The following is a 23,597-nucleotide window of genomic DNA, read 5'->3' on the forward strand; positions in this document are numbered from 1 at the left end:
CAGGATTGCACAAACACTATTATTATAATTAATAATATTGCAATATTCATCTAGAAGATGTTTTTTGCATTAATATGAGTATACCTTTTCCACTAAGAATGGAAGGAAATTGTTTTAAAGCAATTTTGTAAGAGGGAAAGGAAAGGAAGGGAAGGGAAGGGACTAATTCGGGAAATTTATCCAACCTTATCCAGTCTATGTCAACTAGTAATTCTTCATTAAATGACCATAAAGAAAACATGATCAGAAGTACATTCCCTTCAGCAGATCTTGCCTTGTTGCAAATCTTTAGAAGTTAAGAAACTGGCTTAACACAGAGAAATGCATTTTAGTCTTACAAGAGATTGTCATACTAAAATTTACTGATGACTTTATAATACTGTTTTAGCATGTGAATTACAAGGAAAATTGCAAAATTGCTCTTAGAAGCCTCCAATGAATTTCTAATATGAAATGGAGGTCTTCTATGTGAGTGACAATTAGAATAAAATAACTAATATTCTATTATACAGTTATAAAGCTAATGCTGTTTACTTTAGTAATGTCATACTGGAGCCACTAATAACCAGGAGTAAAATATAGCTTCTATTGGTAAAAAGTTCTTTGATGTGTTATTAATAATATATGTGCTCACCTTTCCTTCATTCCATTTATTGCTTCATTTGTTTTGCAACTGCTTTTTGTTGTAAATGCATGTCATCTTCATACTAGCATAGTATCAATCTGATAATTAAATGTAACTGCCCTTGTAGTAATTTAAGAAATCCAGAAGGAAAATGACCAGCTTTCCTAGCAGTTACAACTATTCCTCAGTAACAGATGTAATGACATCAGAGATAACATGCTAGTATAATTTTTCCTTTCGTAAAATATTTTACTTTAAGATGACAGTTATAAAACTGGGAGCAGCAGGATTTAAACAGTTCCATTTCAGAATATTCAAATATTTTCAGTGTGCTGAAAATTATTTCCCATGAGAGAAGGATGAACAGAAGGAATCTATTCTCTTCTGCTTCCTATTTGCTTAGCACAGGTGTCAACCAAAGTAACAACACAGCGAACAGAAGGGATAAAATCTTGGCTTCACTGAAGTAAATGGCAAATCTCCCATTGACTTTAACGGGTCAGGGTTTTTCTAAAACTCTTTTTAAAATCACAGTTGCCAGAGTATGAGACACCGCTGAAGAGTCTACTTTCTCCTCTGCTGTGAGATGAAGGCAGATTGGATGTACATGGTAGTCAGAGCAGAACATTGAACACTGCCGCTTCATGGCAAAGTTAATATGCTGTAGAGTGCAGAGCTCTCCCAACCAAAAACAATGCATAATTTGCTTCTTTCATTTGACATTGTCTCATAAATAAAAGATAAGAGGATGATGAATTATAGTTTGTAAACACTAGAGCCAAATAATCATCGTTGATTGCTAATAAACTACAATGAAAACTGATTCATACAAACCAAAAGTTGTACTGTGTACTACAGCAATAAATATATAGGAGGGCACCGTAAGTTAATAACAATTGTTATGCTGGTTCTTTGAATATTAATTTCTATTTGCATAGCTGTTGGCTAGAAACCAATGGGAAAATATTTCTTCAACAGGTTGAAAAGAATCAGCCTGTCAACAACTCACTTTTCTGCCATATTTCAAGTTCCAAACATTTCCCCTTTGCCATGATAAATCACCCTGCTTGACAAACGCAGAAGACTAAAAGTTAAAATTAAATATATTGTTATAAAAATTTAAAAGTGTATCATGATATCCATTTAAAATAGGTATTACATCAACACTGAGAAACTCTGCCTTTTTCCTTCATCACTTTCAGAAAGCTATTTCTCCATTTTAGCAAGTAATTCTAGTGATATTGGCATTAGAAGTTCCATAGAATGGTATAGTTTCTGGCAGCTATGAAGGGTAGACCCTCTGTTCTGAATCCTGTTGTCAAAACTGTTGAAGAACACTTTGCACACACATAATTACTAGAGCTGATCCAAATTCTACAGTAATTACAGTATTAGAATAAATGGGAACATGGCAGCACATCACCTAAGAATCCTCTGGCAGTACAAAGATAAGTATAATTGCTGTGCACAGCTTTGTCTAAGCCTTTTAAGACGGTCTCCAAGATTCCACTACATAAGTAGCAAAAGATCAGCTTTCAGACTCCTTTTTTAATTTCCAACACAATAGTTACACATTTTGTGGCTGATTGGAGTTATTTGTGTTTGCCAATATCTTTGAGGCACGGACAGAGGTAAGGAGATAGGACACAATACACATGCAAAAATTTTCCTGTTCCGTACTTGAAGAAAAGAGATCCAGCTGGTGAGATTCAAAGCTAGAGGGTTGCTATCTTTCTATTACATTTTTAAAAAATTACAATCCCTGATTACTTTCCCGTTCTCAACTCCAACATTTCATCTTTTCCAGGACCTGCCAGTCCAGTGCAGTTTACAATGGGTGACCAGAAACCCCAAAGTCACATGTTTCCTTCTCCTTATATTTGGAACTTTCTGTGTTCCCTGGAGTCTACCCTTGTAAGACGGCCAGGATGAATAAGGTTAAATCACAGACTACCAAGAATACATGTGATTCATCTTAAATACTAATAATTTTCCATTCGTGTAGATTAGCTTAAAAAACTAATATGACCTGTCACAATCAAGCCTATTAGGACCATATGCTCTTCCAAAATCTTGACTGTTACACTGCAATAAAACAAACAACTGCCTGCTCACCCCCCCCCCCCCAAGAGCCCCCCAAAGGAATGGAAGTTCATTTAACATTTATAATCAATGCAACTGTCACAGCAAAAAAATACCTTGTATTCCCCAGCTTACTTGCAGACCAACAGAACCTGCAATGTAAGAAAAAAAAATGTCTGCACAATTAGTCATTGAATACATATATATACACACACACACGTTCACAAATAGAATATCCTTTTAGAACTACTATGCATGCTTTCTTATAGTGTAAACATAGATATAAAAGCAGCTAAGCAGTTAAGTATTTCCATCTTCATGTCCTGAAAAGCATTCACAAAGTATAGCAAGTAACATGCTGACATTAAACATATATTGTCAGATCCAGCTAATTACCCAGCCTTTTTAGGCTGGCAGTGAACGGCCTCCCCTTCTGAGAGCTGGTGAATGTTTTAGCAGTCAAACTGCTTTGGTTTTCATTTTGTGATATGATTGAAAATATTACTGTATAATGTAAATGTCTTGAGTTGCCCCTATCTTAAATGGAAAAAAAAGTGCCCTGCCTCCAAAAAGGGTAACAACAAAGAGTCATGTCTATGAAGCTTATATTTTTTCCTGGCCTAGACAAGTCCTAATCACAGACGAAAATCACTCTGCACTGGGTCCTGAGGGAGTATAGGACGGAAAAAAGAGGTGAAGATCTTAAAAAACATGGAAAACCTACTTTTCCTACCCCAAAGAGTTCGTGTTTCATTTGCATCTTTCATAAAGTGGGCTTATTTTAATGTTTCGCGATTCAATATTTTTTTTTCAGATCAAACCATGTGTGAGTTCAATCTATGTGTAAGAAATCAAACTTTCCAAATTTCAAGTAAATATGATGATCATAAGAATTCTAAACATAACATTCAAAACTATGTATTCCTATCAATCCCTTTAAGAGGTCTACAGTATTTAATTTCCACTTTCTAATTTTAACAATGACAGCATTTGACTAAAAAAACAATAAAAAGGGCTTTTCTGAACCTGAAATAGTAGCACCAGAAATAAAAGCCAGTCTTTACTGATGGAAATTGAGTTGCTTACAGCAAGACTCATTATGACCTCAAATTAGTGATCACATATTTCCTGTGCAGGAGACTGATTATCATCATCTAAAACAACAAGATACTCAGTCCCTGATTTATTTCCCATTACACAGCAATACAGAGAATGGCTAAAGGCTTTTCAAGATATACAGTGAAATATAAAATTCAGCAAGTAACTAAAACTGCTATAAAACAAAGTATATGACATTTACCGATAAAAAACATAAGTGTCAGGGTCTGTCTTAGTACAATAAATTCAATACATGTGATCCAACAATTGTTCTTCTGCCTCCCTGTGCAAGACCAAGGGAACCTCTCCTAAAACATATTGTTGTTTGCAGAACATATTACAAATACCACACACACACATACAAAAAAAAAAGGCATATCTATGAGTTAGACCATGGAAAAGAGAACTATTCTCTAGAACCTTCATTGCAAAATACAGAGCAGTAAATCCAAAGTGGTTAATAATAAATAACATTTACCTTGGGGGAAAAAAAAATCTAGCCGTTGTGCCATTTCCAGGCAATTTTAATTTAACAGTACAGTTAGCATCTTTACCAGATTAGTCAGTTTTAAGTAAGAAGATCAAAGAGCAAAGAGAGAATATAAGGACCTTAATGGTGTCACAGTGCCAGGGTTCTAGACAAAAACAGGGTTTGCAGAGTTAATTATGACTTTCCCATAGACTATGTCCATAGTGTTATTTAAATCTCTTACTCTTCACCTAGGCAATAAAAAGACACTTTGTATATGAGGAAGGTCAAAAGAGTACCAGCAATACAGACAAAAAGAACTACAAAGGTCTATAGTGCTTGCAAGCCCTTTGTCCATGGATTGTGTGGTGGTGTTTTGACTCTCGGTTACAGAATTATTTCACTCTCCTTTAGAGAGCAGGACAAAAACCTAAGTGTTGACTATACAATAAGAAAGGAAACACTCCATATAGATGACCTTTAGAGGTCTACATAGAGGATGCTTGTCTTCAGTGTTGCCTTGTAGCATGATTTTAGGAATACTCATACCTCAGTCCTATAAATTATTAGCTGATACACACTGTTTTCACATGCACCCACATACCTACGCACACAGCATCCAAGGCAACTATGATTTATTGCTCAGAGTCAGTATCTGAATCCATGTAAAATGTATACATACAGACAGAGCCAGAAAGATTTTCAATAAGCACAGTACAGTAACATAGTACAGTACATATCCAATAGGGAGAGAATGAACAATAAACCTCATAATGTGTACTTGTGTTAGTTATGAAAGTCATTTTCTCATGCAGTCCTGATCAGAAACACACAGGCAAAGAAAATGAAAACTCCTGGAAAGAAAAAGCCTCATGTAAGTGACACTTCATTGAACAGTCGGTGGGAAATCACAACTCCACAACATCTGCTTCAACCCTACAAATAAAATTAATTTAAATTAAGTACATAAATAACTTGCTATGCACATATCAACGTAATCAATAAGCAACAGACTCCTAATCACAACTGCCATTAAGATTTGTAGTGAAAGATAAGAATAAAGAGATAATTGCAATCAGAAAACATGCTGAGTAGAAATAAATTACAGTGGATTTTAAACAGTGTTAAAGAAATGTTGAGCAGAAGTTTACTGTAGCATATGAAAAACCCCCAAAACATGAGGCCAAACTACATCTTCCTCTCTTTATCCCTCATCACTGCTTTCCTAAAGTGTGAAATTCAGTTCCTTTTCCCTTGCTGACTTTGTTTATAGCTTGAAACAAATGTAGACCTAAACCTACCATCAGCTTCAGACAGAGTACCTCAAAGACAAAACAAATTCTAAAGACTCTTAAGTCTTTTTATTCCATGCTACCATATAATCACTTGGAGTTCTGTCCTAGGGTATTTGTTTTCTTGCAACTTTTCAAACTTGTTTTTCTTGCACACGACTTCCCTATTCACTCTTTTGCTCTATTTTTGGTTTTGAAAGGGCTTTCTGCACTCCATACGAACATCCCTGTTGCTTGTTTCTTTTTGTCTTCTTTCCACCCAAAGTCCCCAGTATTGATTCCCTTTAGGTTTTGATACTCCTTTTTCTATCTCCTCCCCATACTCCCCTCAGATTTATGCTTCTAGCCTCTAGCTGAAATGGTTAACATATTCTCCTACCCTTCCCCAAAGTCTCCTCTCCCTTCTTTTCCTCTTCTGGTATTTCTCTTTCACTTCTGTTATGGAGTGTGGACTTGTGGTATTCTTAAAGGATATTCTGTAGCAGAAATCCATCATGTGTGAAAAAAAGGAAAATGGGCAAGATCCTCAAATTTCAGGAGATGCAATACTATTCCTAACTGACTGCCAGTTTTTGCTTGTCTTCCTCCTGTTTTCTACCCTGATTTCATCTTTCGTGAGAAAATCAATTGCCGCTTTTCCTCCTGTCGGTCTCTCATCTTACTGCTGATTTTCTTCTCTCTGTTGCCTTCTATCTCCTTCCTGCTCTAGACAATGCTATGTTTCTTCTGTTTTAACCCTCATTTTCCTCTGTTCCACCAAATTATAATCCACATTTTTAGTTTCCTGTATCTCAGAAATTACAAGGTTGTCACTGGTGTTATTTAATTCACCGTTTTTCTTAATGGTCATGACTGTCTTGAATTCCTTCTCTACTCTGTCCCTCACTAGGATAGCAATTGAGGGTAACAGAGGAAAGGTAATGATGGAAATGAACCTTTACCAGTAGTCATCCTTTATTAACAACAGGGAAAGTGAGCAGCATTCCACTTCCTCCCCAACCCAGCCCAAATTCACGTTTCCTCAGTTTCCTGTTCTTGTGTAATAGCAATACAGGAAGGCTATTTTAAGGATATGGCTTTTTCAGAATTGCATATATCTCAATATCAAGGCGATGTTACACACAGATAGTTCTCTGCCCAACTGAGTACCCTTCCCAAAATGATAGGGCTCATGGAAATAGTAAACCTTCATTTCAACAAAGTAGTTCTGCTCTCCAGAAGTTACCTCAAATGTCACTGCCATGTTCTTTATGTACCTTAAATTCTTAAAGCACATCAGGGAATTCTGATTCCAAGAGAAAACAGGACAGGTTCCTCTAATGATTTCTGCTTGAAAAACAATGACTTGTGACATAAACTATTTGGGCGAAATTCTTCCCTCAATGACTTATTGCCCAGGGACACTAATGACTTCAGTAGAAAACATGGCTGAACATGCTAGGGTACAATTTGCTTCCTACTCTTTTTGTGTTTACTGAGACTGAAGATGACTCTAGGGAAGATATTGTATGTGCAGCAGAGAAACTAATTATGTCTGAAAAAGTTGTTGATGGATCAAGAATAAATAAGCAAAGAATTGCATGCATATTCAAATGAAGAGCTTAAGTTAATGTAAATATATACATACACAGTTCAACAGTGTAAAAACTATAGCACGTATGCTAGAATCAACCCATATGCTATCATCACTAACATGGCATCTGCTAGAAACTTTAATGCTCCCAGCAGCTTGCAACATGTCTGTAGTTCCTGAACACCAAATCTCAAATTTAGGAAAGAGACAAGCTGTGACACTGAGTCAAGAAGTGTGAGACAGAGGTAATGAAGAGAAAGAAACACTTTTAGCAGGCTGAATACGTCACCACAGTCTTGATGTGAGAATATGGCCTCTAAATATCACTTGATGCAAATGAACAACTTTCACTATATGACATCATAGGCGTAAAAATTACCAACATATTTTTATTTTCTTTTTCCTCACAGGAAAAGTTTGTATTGTAAATTAGTAAAAATTCTTCATTTATGAATGAAGTAAATACCCTCACTGATTTCTGTCAACATAAAATATAAGTATTTGTAAATTGCACCCATATAACTTCTCTAAGCATATGCATAAATGAAAATCTTACACACATTCAACGACTATAGATGGATTCTCTGCCAGCTAAAACATTTCAGAATAGGAGAACTGAAACACACTAGACAGTTCCTCATTAAGAAAACAAAATTGAAACCACCCCCCACAACCCATCTCACTCCCCAACCAACCACAAAAAAACCCACAAAGTGTAATGAGAGGCTTTCTCAGTCCACTGAGGAGCAAGCGTATTCCAAAACTGTTAATCTGTTCTGACTCACCACACCTATGTATACATAAAAAAACCTACAGGTGACCTCACTGTTGAAAAGAACAAGATAAGAGAGAGTGAGACAGAGAAATGGAACAAAATGTGAAATGTGAATGCCATAATTATTTACATCATTACACCACCTGAGATACAGACTCTTACACAGTACATGTTATGAAAGGAGATACGATTTCCTTGAAATTTTGTATAAGCCTAAAAAGTCAAGAAATGTATTGGTAAATTCTTATTTATGTGGGTTGAAAATTAAAAATTTTCCAGATGTGTTCAGACTTTGCTGGTTAGCTTTAAATACCTTGATTTGGCAAATTACAATTTTTAATTTTTTTAAAATAATGATGCAAAGTAATATGCATAAACATACTGCACAAAGATATATTATACATATATAATACGCACCAAATATATTATACATACATAATATGCACAAGTATATAAAACAACCTCATGGGAGGTTTTAGGTTTCTTTTAGTTTTGTTTTACCTTAGTTAATCTTCAGTGAGTGGGAAATGATGATAAATCACAACTTTTGCTCACTTGATCCAGAATTTTGTTTCCAACCTCTGTCAAGCATCATACCTCAAATAAATTGTTAAAGAAATTGTTTGCAATCAGTCAGTCATAAAGTAAGAATTTCCAATGGTGTATAAGGAAAGAGACTTTTTCTCCAAAAGTCCCAAAGCACATTCCAGAGAGATGCAGCATTAGCAGCAGCATCAGAAGAGAGATGGAATGTGGAATATTGTGTGGAATTGAGAGATCATACATTAAGGAAGCAGAGTGAGAGGCAAATATATAATGGGGATTCAAAATTGTCATGAAGTAATATATAATTATAAGTATGAGGTACTACACTTATGACCCTTTTCTTCAATCAGGAAAACCTGGCCTACCAAGGGAACTCTCTTTAGGAACCCGATATAACCTCTTTATGCTAGTGTTATTTTGTTAGTAGTTCTTAGAAAATATATGGGCCATTATTAGTGTGAGAAGCAGAATCTTTTCAGACAAGTGGGTCAGTGTAACCCTGCTTTACCAGGCTACTGTGCACAGTGTATGCCCTTCTGTTTTGGCACTGCAGTACTGTTATAAATATCCTTCTGCTGTTGATGCTCACGAGTAATGAAAAGTTAAATCACTGAGGAATCAAGTTTTTTACATCAATTTTCCCACCCCGTATGTCAGTAAACACAAAACCTTAGTACACTGTGTTGGGTGCAGGTGCTCAGGTGCTGGCAGTGAGAGGCTGCAGGGAAGCAGAGATTTCCCTGCAGCCGGCAGAGAGGAGACCACAGAGGAGCAGGTTTTCTGGTGTGCGAGGGACCAATCCTGGAGCAGGGGAAAAGTGTGAGGAGGAAGGACTGGCAGGGAGGAACTGTTATGAACTGTCTGCAACATCCATTCCTCATCTCCCTGCACTGCTCAGGGGGGAGGAGATAGAGGAGTTGGCAATTAAGTTGAGCCTGGGAAGAAGGATGGAGTGAAGGGAAGGTGTTTTTAGCTTGGTCTTTGTTTCTCACTATCTCACTCTTTTTTTAATTGACTGTAAGTTAAATTAAGTTTCCCCACGTTTAGTCTGTGCTGCCCTTGAAGGTAATTGGTAAGTGACCTCCCTGTCCTTGTCCTGACCCATGAGCTTTTCCATCTTAATCTCTCCTCCTGCCCTGTTGAGAAGGGGCAGTGACGGAGCAGCTGGGTAGGGGTCTGGCAGCTGGCCAAGGTCAACCCACCACATACATGTTCAATGCATGTAGGTGCATTATATGGATTTCATCAATACATCTTCCATAGAAACAACATATCTCAGGACTGGAGAGCTTGTAAGTGTGAGCTGCCCACCAAATGTTAACCATTTTTTGGTAAAATATCCATAAATGGTCACATTTCATGTTAAAATGGCTCTGTCAGAAAGTGAAAAAAAGGTGACGCCAGGCTGCAGCTTTCAATCAGACCACATCTACAGAAAAACAAAATTATGTCCTTCTTTAGATAATAGCATGCAATTCAAACTGTTATGAATAAACCATTACCTACTGAAGAACAGTTATTGAACAACATCTGTACATACAACTTCCTTTTGATCCAAAAGGGAATTGTGTCTTACTCTCACATTCCCAAATCACACACCTTGAAATATATATATGTGTGTTGAAGGATACGATGCTAGACCATTTCTAAGATGACCACTCTTGCTTGTCATGAAATGCTGCATTGAAAAATATAGAAGTGCTTTAAAAACAAACAAACAAAAAATCCCCAAATCACTGAGACATGAAAACTAATACAAAGCATCTCTTATGGGTATGGAATAAAATTAACAAATAAAACTAAGCCAGAAATATCAGAAAATACTGTAGAACAGAGCATAATAATAAAAAAAAACAAATCCTAAATATTTACTCAAAAAGACGGGAAAGAAGCAAGTTCAATATGTGTAAGTACTAGCATAAATACTAAGTTGCTGGGCAATGGCTGTCAAGCTCAGAATCTTCTGATCAAATAACAGCACGTTCAGAAGAGAAAAGTATATTGAAGAAAAGTAAAGCCATGGATTCAGTGTTGCTTTACAGGAGAATCAGCAAAACAAGAGGCTAACTGAAAATGAGCCTTCATTACTAGTTAAAAATCTTCAGTCATGTCCATTTCTCTCTCCATCAGGCCAACTCTGACTGTCAAATACTATATATTTATTTTTATAAAACCGCTGAAGCATCCTGAAACCAGTAGCACCAATACAGCACAGGAGTGTTTGGATTTTCAAAGTGATTAAGGCAATTTGTTGATTTATACAATGGCATTTTTATCTTCAGGATCCCTGGATACCTGGTGAACTTCAGACTAGTTTTCATGTAAGCAATACATTGTGCTGGGTGCGGGGCAATGTGTATAAATCTCTGTCGTGGTTTAGCCCCAGTCGGCAACCAGGCACCACGCAGCCGCTCGTTCACCCTCTCCCCTGATGGGATGGAGGAGAGAATCTGAAGATCAAAAGTGAGAAAACTCATGGGTTGAGATAAGAACAGCTTAATAAATGAAATATAATAATAATAACAATAATAATAATAATAATAATAATAATAATAATAATAATAATAATAATAAAAAACAGTAATGAAAAGGAAAACAACGAGAGAGAGAGAGAAAGAGAGAGAGGAACAAAACCAAAGGAAAAAACAAGTGACACAACCACTCACTACCCACTGACCAATGCCCAGCCCGTCCCCGAGCAGCAATCGCTGCCCCCTGGCCAACTCCCCCCAGTTTCTATACTGAGCATGACGCCATATGGTATGGAATAGCCCTTTGGGCAGTTGGGGTCAGCTGTCCTGGCTGTGCCCCCTCCCAGCTTCTTGTGCACCTGGCAGAGCATGGGAAGCTGAAAAATCCTTGACTAGTTTAAGCACTACTTAGCAACAACTAAAACACCAATGTGTTACCAACATTATTCTCATCCTAAATCCAAAACACAGCACTGTATCAGCTACTAGGAAGAAAATTAACTCTATGCCAGCCAAAACCAGGACAATCCCTCTCTCAATTTCACCTGCTAGAGAAAGAAGAGGATGCATCCTCATGCTTAATTCTTTCAAAAGAGTTTTTAAAGTATTTCATTGTTAAACAAACAGATGCCTGATTAGGGACGATATGAAAATTTCCTCAGGAATCTTATGAATGGATAAGATTAACCGTTCACCACTTGGCAGCAAGGTGAGATTAGTTTAGTGAAGACTACCTTTATTAAGCAGAGACACATATGCAATAATTTTGGTATTTCATTTGGCTGTAGCCACTTTTGAAATCTTTACTGCCAGAGGACTTCCAAAACTTAGGGTTGGTTGTGGTCTTGCATAAAGAAGATAGCTTTGGGGTTTTTTTTGTTGGAAAGATTGCAGAACAATTAAGAACACAACAGACATATAATGTATTTTTATGTTGCTTGTTTTAATAAAAAATAATAATTATTTTAATTTTACTATAGACATAGCTACTTTACTTTCTTCATGTTTTCACCATCCTGTTGCTGAAATGAGTGTGAACATCCTGTGTAATTACAATGAATGATTAAATCCCTAACTATTTATGCACTTTCTACTTAGGGAATAGGAAGAAGTACTTAGATAAATATATATATATATTTTATACACCAAAGTACTGTTTACTAAGGAAATTTACATTGCAAAACAAAAGCATAAAAAAAAGGCAAAACCAAGAAAAATCTAACATTGAATTATCCTTAATTTGTGCTTTATTTTTAATAGCATGCTAACAGTAATATCAAACTTTTTTACGGTGGGAATGCTTTAATCCTCTAACAAAGCTGCTCACACATGCAAGGAGTGTTGCAGGTTTACTGTACTAGATACAGTTTCTAATACATTTGCTTTTACATAATCTATTCAACAAATCAGTACTGGTTTCTGACTAAAGCATAGATAACCTTATGCTGTGTTTCAGCACGAAAAATATAGGTCTCACTGGTTGGTTTTCTTCCCTGATGATCCTAATCATTAACTTAAAATAGAATTATTTGTTACATGGGCACTGTAGAAGTCTATGGGAAATTTAATGGGAAATTTGAAGTGAAATTTAAAGCAATACATGTTTTCTAATGTAAATTAATCAGAGGAAATAAAAAAAAAAAATCCAGTCACACTAAAGCAGAAATCAAAATAAATAAGGAATAATGAATTAGTGCCTACCCTATATCCATGTTGGATTACATCCCTATCACTTTACAGTAAAAGGAAAACCTCTACAATTGCTCCTCTGGACAATTAGTTTGCTAAATATAAAAATTAATAATGCACAATAGTATTGCTCAAGATATTTGATTGTTCAAGGCACTACTTTAATTGTATTAAATGTTCATTGAAGAGAACCAAGTACAAATTTTAGGTCTCCCTGCCTAAAAATTTAAATGAGTGCATTCTGAGGACAATTTATTTCAAAGCATAGTGAATTTTAGAACAAAAACTGGAGTTTTGAAAAACACATAGGACAACATTGTGATGTAAAAATATTTGAATATTTGAGTATCACTTTAGCAGTGTTACACTTTTTTAGAGTAATTCTACTAAGTACGTTGTAGAACTGCTATATTTCCCTTAGAAATGCGTTTTTTAAGGTTGTTGACATAGTCTAGGGCATATGAAATGATAAATTACTATAGATCTAATTGTATTCTCGTTATATTGCTTCTTTTAAAAATGGAAATCTAATGATCAGTTCTCTGTATTGTGAAATCTCACAGCATGAAATTACAATTCATTTCTTGCAGAGAGGGTTGGATGTGCATTCATATTAAATACAACAGTATAATCTGACAGATTTTACTCAGTTGCTTATTCAGTCTGGGATAATGTAAATTGTAAATCACTATGCCTTAGGATCCTGTAGCAAATAATATTGCATATATGTCCATAAAATGAGAATGATATTCTAGGATCTATTTAAGTTATGAACATTCTTTTAAACAGAGTTAGGTTCTGAGATAAATAGCCTAACTTTCAGTGTATGCCAAACATCTACAATAACACTCTTTTGTGTATGATCATGCAAGCCACAGCTGGGCCCCAAAAATTTTTAATAAAAGATATCCATGATTTTAATTTTACTGTAGACATAGCTGATTATTGTTTTTAAATGTACATAGCCCTTTGGAATTCCAGAAGGTTAAAATCACTGGGGTGGGGCAGCAATATTAAGTCACTAGGGAAACCGGTTTGACGCCGTTATGCCTTGCTACTTCAATTATTTGTTTGGTTACTAGCACCATGAACAGGGAATGTAAAACCCCAGAAACTTTTTCCTAGATGCACGGTAACATCCTTTTACTGTGTACATCATTCAGCACCAGGAAAATACACATGTGGAATGGATAAGGTACAAGAGTAAACCAGCAACTTCCATGTGAGACAAGCAGAAAATGTATTTAGGGAAAATGCAGGTTCGAAGGAAGCTTACTGACAGTACCTCAGTTACAACTTGGAAGTGTGTTTTCCAGTGCTAGTGATGATATCTCCAGTATAATCCTGGATTCACTAAAGCTCTTTTGGTAAGTAATGTGAAAATTTGTGTTACACTTAACATTAAAGATTTTACCATATGCTGAATATGCAAATTCTGGCTGTCCTAGTGGACAGTAAGCTGAACATGAACCCACAGTGCACCCTTGCAGCTGTGATAGGAAACTGTGTCCTGGCTTGAATCAGCAAGATTACAGGCAGCATATTAAGGGATGTGATAATACTGCTTTATTAAGCACTTCACAGAACTGCAGAGTGTCTGAGGCTGGTTGGCACCTCTGGAGATCGTCTAGTGAAACTCCCTGCTCAGAACATGGTTAGTTAAAACAAGTTGCTCAAGGGTGCGTTCCAGGCAGGTTTTAATATCTGTAAGGATGGAGACTCCACAGCCTCTCTGGGCAACCTCTGCCAGTTTTGGCCAACTTCACAGGAAAAAATATTTTTCTTATGTTCAGATAGAGTTTCAAATCTTTCAGGTTTTGCCCATTGCCTCTTGTCCTTTTCACTAGGCCCCACTGAGAAGAGTCTGGCTCCATCTTATTTACATACTCCCACTCAGGTATTTCTACACATGGATAAGGTCTCCCCAGAGATTTCTCTTGTCCAGACTGAACAGTCCCAGCTCTCTCAGCCTCTCTTCGTATGATGAATGCTCCCATCCCTTATTGACTTACTAGTCCACAGGTGGAATATTCTGTGCAGTTTTGGTCCTACAGTTTAAGAGAAACTTTGAAATACCTAAGAGAGTGCACCAGCTAATGAGGTGCTTCAGGGATTGGAGAACGTGACATCTGAAGACACAGCATTTGTTCAGCCTGGAGAACAAGCAGCCCTGATAGGAATCTAACTACAGTCATCCAGTACTCAGAAGGTAGTCATGGAGAAAATGAAGGTATTTTCTTCACAGAGATACATGACAGCAAGGGTTAACAGACACAAGAAAAAAAATCTTAATTGGGAGAGCAATTAAGCATTGGAATAGGTTGCACAGAAAAGTGGTGGAATCTCCCTTCACTGGAAATTTTCACAAAGTGGCTTGACAAGGCCCTCAATAATGTAATCTAAGGCTCTAATTTCAACTGGAGATTTGACTAAATGGTCTCCAGGTGTCTCTTCCACTCTAGACTTTTCTGTGATTCTATAATTTCATTAGAAAATTTCTTCTTATGACTATCAAATGATAGATGTGAACTTAATGAGTTGGGTTTGTCACCTATGTTCACAGAGAACAATTTCCTTCTCTGGAACTGCCCCAATTGATATGAAATTACTTTCATTATCTGTCCTGGTACTAACAGTGCTGACTATATTTATGGTTACAAAGCATTTCTCATTACAAACTATATAAATAATTACCTGTAATTTAAAAAAAAAAAAAAGAAGAAATTGGGCTAAACATTTTTTTATTTCATTTATTTGCCGCAGGATCTTTTGAGGGGAGAATAATTCTAGTCAATACAATTCAGTTGTTCTAGAAAACAGAATAAGTGGGTTAAGTATTTTTTTATTTATATTTAAACATTCACATGATCTGAATCTGAAAGTTTGCTCAAGCAAAACAGGCTCAAGGATATTAAAGCCAGTCTGTATGGCAGGGATGTGACTTTTCTTCATCTTGTTTAACTACCTAAATTTGGATACTTTCTAATTTTTGAACAAAAAGTTTGGTCATAATCAAAGGTTAATTCAGTTATAGCAGGAAATTGTTTGGCAAACTTATTCCTGACTTAACCTTATATTTAACTTTTGTCATGCTGTTAAACTGGCCAGATCTATTACAAAAAAGTTTGTTTAGCTTTGTTACTGAGAACTTTATCTTGTGACTTGTATAGTTTTCAAAGTACAGTTATTGCTCTAGTTATTGTATCAGGCGTTTTTCCACACAAAATGACATGAAGATTTGCAACCTCAAGTAGTCAGCTGTTGTTAAGAATAAACTTCAGAAAAGAGAGTAGGAAGGAGATTGGGCACTTCTCTGGTCTGGAACACAAAGTGAGTATATCTATTGGTTTACGTAGGTTTTTTATTATTATTATTCAGTATTGTATGATGGATATAAGGACATATGTTTCTTGTGCTATTAAGTCAGCAAGCAATTGTTGCCATCTATTTTACACTTTTCAATACCATTCAGCAGTACTAACTTGGGTCTTGAAATCAGTAAGATGGCATCTGAATGGTATCCCATGAGTTCGTATGTCCTTCTTTATTGTCCATGTTTTGTAAAGCTTGCACAGTAAGTCAAAATTTGTAGAGCTGGTGTGCTAAAAGTTTTTATACAAAGCACTTTTGAAGAAAATTATGATTCTATAGATGGGCTCTGATGCTATTAATTTTTGGGAGGAGAAAGGCTTTTTTGAGCAGCTGAATTCTTCAGATGAAGTTCAGGTATCTTTTTGTTTAGAATATAGAATAGAATAGAATCGAGTAGAATCGAGTAGAATAGAATAGAATAGAATCGAGTAGAATCGAGTAGAATAGAATAGAATAGAATAGAATAGAATAGAATAGAATAGAATAGAATAGAATAGCATAGCATAGCATAGCATAGCATAGAATAGAATAGAATAGAATAGAATAGAATAGAATAGAATAAAACAGAATATTTCAGTTGGAAGGGGCCTACAATCATCTAGTCCAACTTCCTGACCAATTCAGGGCTGATCAAAAGTTAAAGCATGTTATTAAGGGCATCACCCAAATGCCTCTTAAACACTGACAGGCTTGGGGCATTTTGAAGTTTGTAGGAGATAACTTCTTGTCACAAGTAATTAGTGAGCCAACTAGGAAAGATGCCCTCTTAGACTTCCTAATTTTTTGAAGTAAACAATTAATTTACAGTGTTTACAGACAGATTTGTACTTTTGAAAATTTACCCTTCTGCTGAGGCTCAGTAAACATAATGAAGTGTCAAGGTGTGACAAAACTGACAAAATTGCAGAAAATTCTCAGATTCCAAACTGGGCAGAGATTTAAAGGAGAATTATCTGTATTCTCATACACAGGAGCCTGCTAAATGGACATTCCATTTCTAAAGTTATCATTCATTAGGAAAGAAAATTCATAAACCAAATCAGGAACTCTAAAAAATAAATTCAGATTTAAATTCAGTTTTTCAGGAATAGGCAGAATAAATAAAAGATTTGTAAACAAATTTGTCCTATCTATTTGGTCATTCCTGAATCAGTCTTTTCTTTTGGTTTCTCTTTCTAGCTTATTGGTTTACTGTGCCTTCCTGGACTGAACAAATACCAGATCTATTTTGTGTCTGTAGGAAACTCTACTTATCATCAGCTTACATCAACAGTATGACTGTTCACTCACTGTTCCTCTCAGAGGACACTGCTATTGCTGTTGTGGGCTCCCCCTTTACTGGCTCTTAACATATTATCCATACTTTATGCTATTTTCCAGGACCTTTCTTCCCTCCTTCCCACAAATACACATCACTCTATGGAAGGCACAATCTTCCATAGACGTACAAGGAGCTCCTGAGAAAACTCAGACTAGAAAATACAACATACCAGTGGAAGCAGGAGCTGGTGACCCAGGCAGAACTCAAGAGACACTGTCCAAGAATGCAGGGATGGAGTTAGTAAAGCCAAAGCCCACCTAGTGTGGCATCTGGTAAGGGATGTGAAGGGAAAAATGGTTTCTATGGGTACATCAGAAGCAGAAGGAAGACAAAGCAAAATGTGGGCCCACTGCTGAATAAGACAAGGGACCTGATGGCAAAGAACACTGAAAAGACTGAAACACTCAATGTCTTCTTTGCCTTGATCTCAGGTACTCAGATACTTGAGACCAGCAGGGAGGTGTGGAGGAAGAAAGACCTACACTCAGTGGAGTAGGAAGGACCAGGTTAGAGATCGTTTAAACAAACTGGACATACCCAAGTTCATGAGACCTGATGGGTTGCACCCACCAGTGCTGAGGAGCTGGTTCATGTCATCGCCAGACCACTTTGAATTTATCTTGAGAGTCTGTGTTGACTGGGGGAGGTCTCTGAAGACTGGAAGAATGTAAAGATCACTCCTGTGTTCAAGAACAGAAAGGAGGAGGATCTGGGGAACTATGGGCCAGTCAGACTTTCCTTGATCTCTGGGAAGGCAACAGAGGAAATCCCTCTGGAAAGCATTTCCAAACATAGGGGACACAAAGGCATTTAGGAGTACTCAGCATGGATCTATGAAGGGGAAATCATGCTTAACCAGCCTCATGACCTTCTATGATGAGGTGACTAGAGTGATGAACAAGTAGAGAGCAGTAAATGTTGCTTATCCTGAATTTAGCAAAGCTTTCATCGCTGTCTCCCCTAATGTACTCATAGGCAAACAGGTGAGTATGGACTAGATAAATGGACAATGAGGTAGATTGAAAAGTGGTTGAATTACCAGGCTACAAGGACTGTGATCAGCTGCACAAACACAAAGCCCGACTGCAGGCCACTTACTCCTCCTGTATACTTACTCCTGCTGTGTCTCAGAGGTCAATACTATCTAACTGGGTCCAGCAGTGTTGAACACTTTCATTAATGACCTGGTGTCACGGAGGCATGCTAAAGCTAACTCGAATGAGGAACATGCTCAAACAACTTTATTTCACAAAACAGCCAAAACCACACAAGAGAAACCAGTGAGAAACAGGGGTAAACCAAAACAAATCAACACTCTGATAACATTTAACACATAACAGGTTCAAGGTGTCAGTCCGGGTACTGTTATGACACGTCAATGCACACAAGAATGATGATCCAAAGTGCGCACACACGCTCACTCACAAAGGGAGAAACTTTCTCTCCCTCGTGGGTACCCAGAAGATAGAATCGCTCACCCGGGGGTGGGGGTGGAGTGGTGAGGGCTCACTCAAGGCTCTATCCAGAAGAAATCACTCACCAGAGGAGGGGAGTGCACTCAATCCAAGGAAGTTTCCTCAGGTGGTGTCCCAACCCGAGGAGACAGATGCCCAAAACACACGCCTGCTGCTCTAAGATGACTCAAAGGGGGTTTCCGGTGGCACCCCATTTATACCCTGGGTTGGATCTGAGCTGTGATCATAACTGGTCACGATCTAGAAGCTTCTCCGAGCTAAGGCCCCTCACTGGCTGTGGACCCTGTCAGGTGACCAAGGGGTCCCGCCTCTCCTGCTCCCCCTCCCGCGTTGTGTATGTGCCTGGGGGCATGGCAGAGCACAAAAGGCGCGAAAATGGGGCGCAAAAACCCGGTGATGGCCATGTTAAAAGCACCGATCTTTGGGGGGGCAGTGAGCGTAGCTGTCACACCTGGACAATAGGCAGAGTGCACCTTCAGCAAGTTTGCAGAGGATACCGAAGTGGAACAATAGACTGATACACCCGATGAGTGTGTTGCCATTTCGAGGGACCTGGACAGTTTGGAGCAATGGCCAACAGGAACGTCTTGATGTTCAACAAAGGGAAATGCCAAACCCTGCCCTTGGGGAGGAATAACTGCATGCAGCAACAACCAGCTGGAGGCTAGCTGTCTGGAAAGCAGCTCAACAGAAAAGGCCCTGGTGGTCCTGGTGGACAGTAAGTTGACCGTTGAGCATGACCCAGCAATGCACCTTTGCAGCAAAGAAGCCCAGCAGCTTCGTGGGCTGCATTAGGAAGAGCATTGTTGGCAGGTCAAGGGGCTGACCCTTCCTGTCTGCTCAGTAGAGATGAGACACATCTGGGTGCTGTATCCTGTGCTGGGCTCCCCAGTACAAGAGAGACATGAACATACTAGAGCAAGTTCAGTAAAGGGCCACAAAGACGATGAAAGGACTGGAGCATCTGTCACATGAGGAGTGGCTGGGAGAGCTGGGAGTCCTAGAGAAGCGGGGTCCCATGGGGCAACTTATCCATGTGTATAAACACCTGATAGGGAGAGTCAAGACGATAGACCTAGATACTTCTAGTGGAGCTCAGTGACAGAACAAGAGGCAACAGGCCCAAACAGAAAGAGAGGAAATTCAGTTAAATATAAGAGAAAACTTTTTTACTGTGATGGTAGGGTCATAGGCTGGAATATCACATGCCTCTGAACATCAGGAAACCTTTTTTTACAGTTAGGGTGACCAAGCACTAAAACAGGTTGCCCAGAGAGGTTGTGGAGTCCCCATCCTTGGAAATACTCAGACCTGCCTGGACACAGCTCTGAGCAACCTGCTGTAGCTGACCCCATGTGAGCAGAGGGTTGGACTAGCTGATCTTCAAAGGGGCCAACCAGCCTCAGACACTCTGTGGTTCTTCTTCTAGGAGTCTCCATACATCCCATAATAAATAACCAGAACAAGACAAATCTGCAGCCTTCCTCCCTGACACTCACTTAATTACTTTTTACTAAACTGTATAATGACCATACATGCCCAGAAAACTGCAGTAAAATAAATAAATATACTCTGAATTACAGGTTATATTTACTAGAAGTAGATGGATAACTCAGAAATTTTGTAAGATCGACATTTAATACTTTATATGTTGCTCATGTCAAAGCTGGAAAGTACTTCAACTGTAATTCCACTTTTAAAATGTTGCAAAATTGATTGTATGGAAATGTTAAGCATAAATGCATTCAAAATGTAAAGGAAATTGCAAAAAACCTCCTCTCTACCACCAATAAAAACAAGCTATTGTTCTTCTTTGTGTATTCCATCTTCCACCAGCTCCAAGCAAGCAAATACATTTCAATTATAGCCTCTGGATTCTTTTATAGTCTCCTTTTCAATTAGTAAGAATGCAAACAAACAAGGATTCAAATTGCTTCTGTTCGGCTGCAGATGTGTATTTCCTGCTACTCTTCCCACAGTGCTCTATTCTGCTTTTCAGTGTATTGTAGAATTGCAGTATCACCTCCTCCCCTTTGATCTAATAGCTACTTTGCGTGTTCTGAGTGACTGACAGTGCGTGCAATGACCTTCAGATAGAAAAAATACTTTTTTTAAACAAGATTTAATTCAATGTAATTTGTCACGCCTGACGCAATTTAATTTAGTTCATATATACTTGCAAATCCTTTGCAGTGTTAATGACATTATCTGTCTTAGTGCACTCATTGACAATAGGAGTTGTTGTATGCTTTGTGGATCTGCTTTGAGAGAGTCCAGGTGGGATGAATGAAATATATTTAGCAGAAAGTGAGAAAAGGAGAAAGAAAGTGTGTGCTTGTATCTTTCAGAGTTTCTGTCTCTGAAAAAAATACTTAAATCAGTCAGTTTAGTGAAGACCTTAAATTAAATCATGCCCATACAATGACAGTCAGTATTTTCAATCTCTCAGTTTTAACTAGGTTAATCTATTAATAAAAAATCAAGAAAATTTTAAAATCGTTATTCCAGTTGTGATGCTCTTTGCCTTAACTACTGTTTTAGCCAGAAGTAAAATGAAACTAGAAACATTCCTTATGTATGCAGCTAACTGTAATCATAAGTTTCAATTTCACATGCCTTAACTTGAAGAAATTGTAGTTAAAAATTATTTTTATATATCTGCAATCTACGGAAATTAAGGGATTGCAAATGAATATAAAAAAAATCTTGTAATTCCTTCACAAATTCAGCATAGCTACTTGATTCTGTTTGATATCTTTGCTGAAACAGTTTTCCAAGAAATAAACCAAAGCTATTCAGTAAGCAAAAAGCAAAGCTTTTGCTTTATATCTTTAAAGAACAATAGGGCTATTTACTCATTAGCCAGAAAAGCAAAATTTTCTAACAGAATGTGCTTTTCAATTACATCATCAAAATGAAAGGAAAAATATGTATAAAGTAATAAATAATATATTGAAACTTGCATGTGTTAGCTTCACACAGAAACAAAACCTATGCAATCTAAAACACTACAAGCCTCTGATTTTATTAACTTCAACTCTATCCAACAATCAGCTCACTGAAATGTAAACTTCAAGGTGAGCTCTCTCAGTGCGGGGGTGTTTCATGGATCTCTTTCCTCTTGACAGACAGTCAGTCCATACCGGGGTATACTTCCCACCTACTGCTGTTTTTGCATGGCAGACTACCCAACAGCAAAGATTTCATCAAGGAATGAGAAATCAACTGCAGTCCCACATGAAATAACACACATGATACAAGTACTTGTTATTGGTATAAGACTTGTGGTTGTTACATATTACTAATAATTATATGTAAGCTGTCTGGGATAAATTCATTCATATTCCACACCTTTTATCCCAGATTTGCTGGATTAGTTGGCTTTTCAATTAACACTACGTTGCAGCAGCAAAGCTTATGAGACAAATTGAATAGCTTAAAATAAAAATTTTAATCACTTAAACCTTATTTTAATTTATGTTTTTGCTTGATTTTTAAAATGCCTACAAATGCAAAAGAGAAAAATGAAAAAAAAAAATCAGGTCCTCTCTGCCTCCTCTGTTCCAAATATGCACATATTTGAAGCCCATGAGAATAGAATGAAAACTTTATTTTATGCAAAAGGAGGCAGCTAGGCAAATAACTGGGGAGGGAAGACCCATGCCTGCCATAAAATTGCTGTACAGCTATAAAATACTTACTTCCAATATGCCTCAGTTTTGGCTGACAAGGAAGGTAGAAAATGACAAGCTAAGTGTCTTCCCTCTATCATGCCAAGTAGAGAACACATGAGATTTTTTTGTTGCAAGAATTAAGATAGGTGTCTGAGAAGATTAGACAGAAAAAAGCATCAAATGGGTGATACTTAGATTGCCATAGCAGGCCCAAGAAGACACTCATGGTAGGGAACAACATTAGGAAAAAAATAGTCAAATCCATTTTCTATCAGAGCAGTACAGGCTGGAACTATATAAAAAGTGACTTCAAATAGTAAAAGAATTATACTAATTCTTAATCATGGAAGCTGAGAATAACATTCATATACCCCTTTTGCATCTAAAAGCTCAGTATAAGATATGAACATCCCTCAAATCTTATAACTTCTGCGCATACAGAACTCTCAACAATGACTAATCCCACAAAGCTTTTTCCTGCCAAAAGGGATGATAAGCAAACATACAAGGAATCATTTATTAACGAGAAATGCTACTGTAGTCTCTGAATCCCTTTATACTCCTTGAGCTGAACTAAGAAGAACGTTTTTGCCATCAGTTCATTTTTTTTGTTAAATGTCAGGAAACCAGGCCCTGGGAGATGATCAGCCTGTTTGTCTGAGCAGAGTGGTGTGTCAGCACCGCCCCTCCGCATCTCCCTGCGCGGGAGGATGCAACATGTGCGTGGTGCCTTCATCACCCTGGCAGCCTATTTTAGTCTGCCTCTACATCAGGAGGCTGCCTGCGCTCAGTGCTGATAACAAGGCACTATCGCTTTTCAAAGTGACAGGGCACAGTGACATATCAACACTGGAACTTAAACGAAAAGCCCCTTCTAATTTAACTGCTAATCTGCTGAAGCTGTGTTTGAACCTGGCACTCTTCTTTTCAATTAAAACTTTCTTGTAGCTAGAAAAAAAGTTTGGTGTATGCCTTGTCTTTCTGGGTAGCAGTCAAGTCAGGAAGGAGCTGAAAGGCTAGGAAACAGAGTGGAGTATTTTTCACACTGTTAAATGTCAGGGTTTTTTTGTCAGATAGAAATTGCAGAGGATACACCTTCTGGAAGCTCTTTTGTAGGAGTCTGATGGAAGGTTTG

The sequence above is a fragment of the Mycteria americana genome, chromosome Z (genome assembly GCF_035582795.1).
Source record: "Mycteria americana isolate JAX WOST 10 ecotype Jacksonville Zoo and Gardens chromosome Z, USCA_MyAme_1.0, whole genome shotgun sequence".
NCBI lineage: Eukaryota > Metazoa > Chordata > Aves > Ciconiiformes > Ciconiidae > Mycteria > Mycteria americana.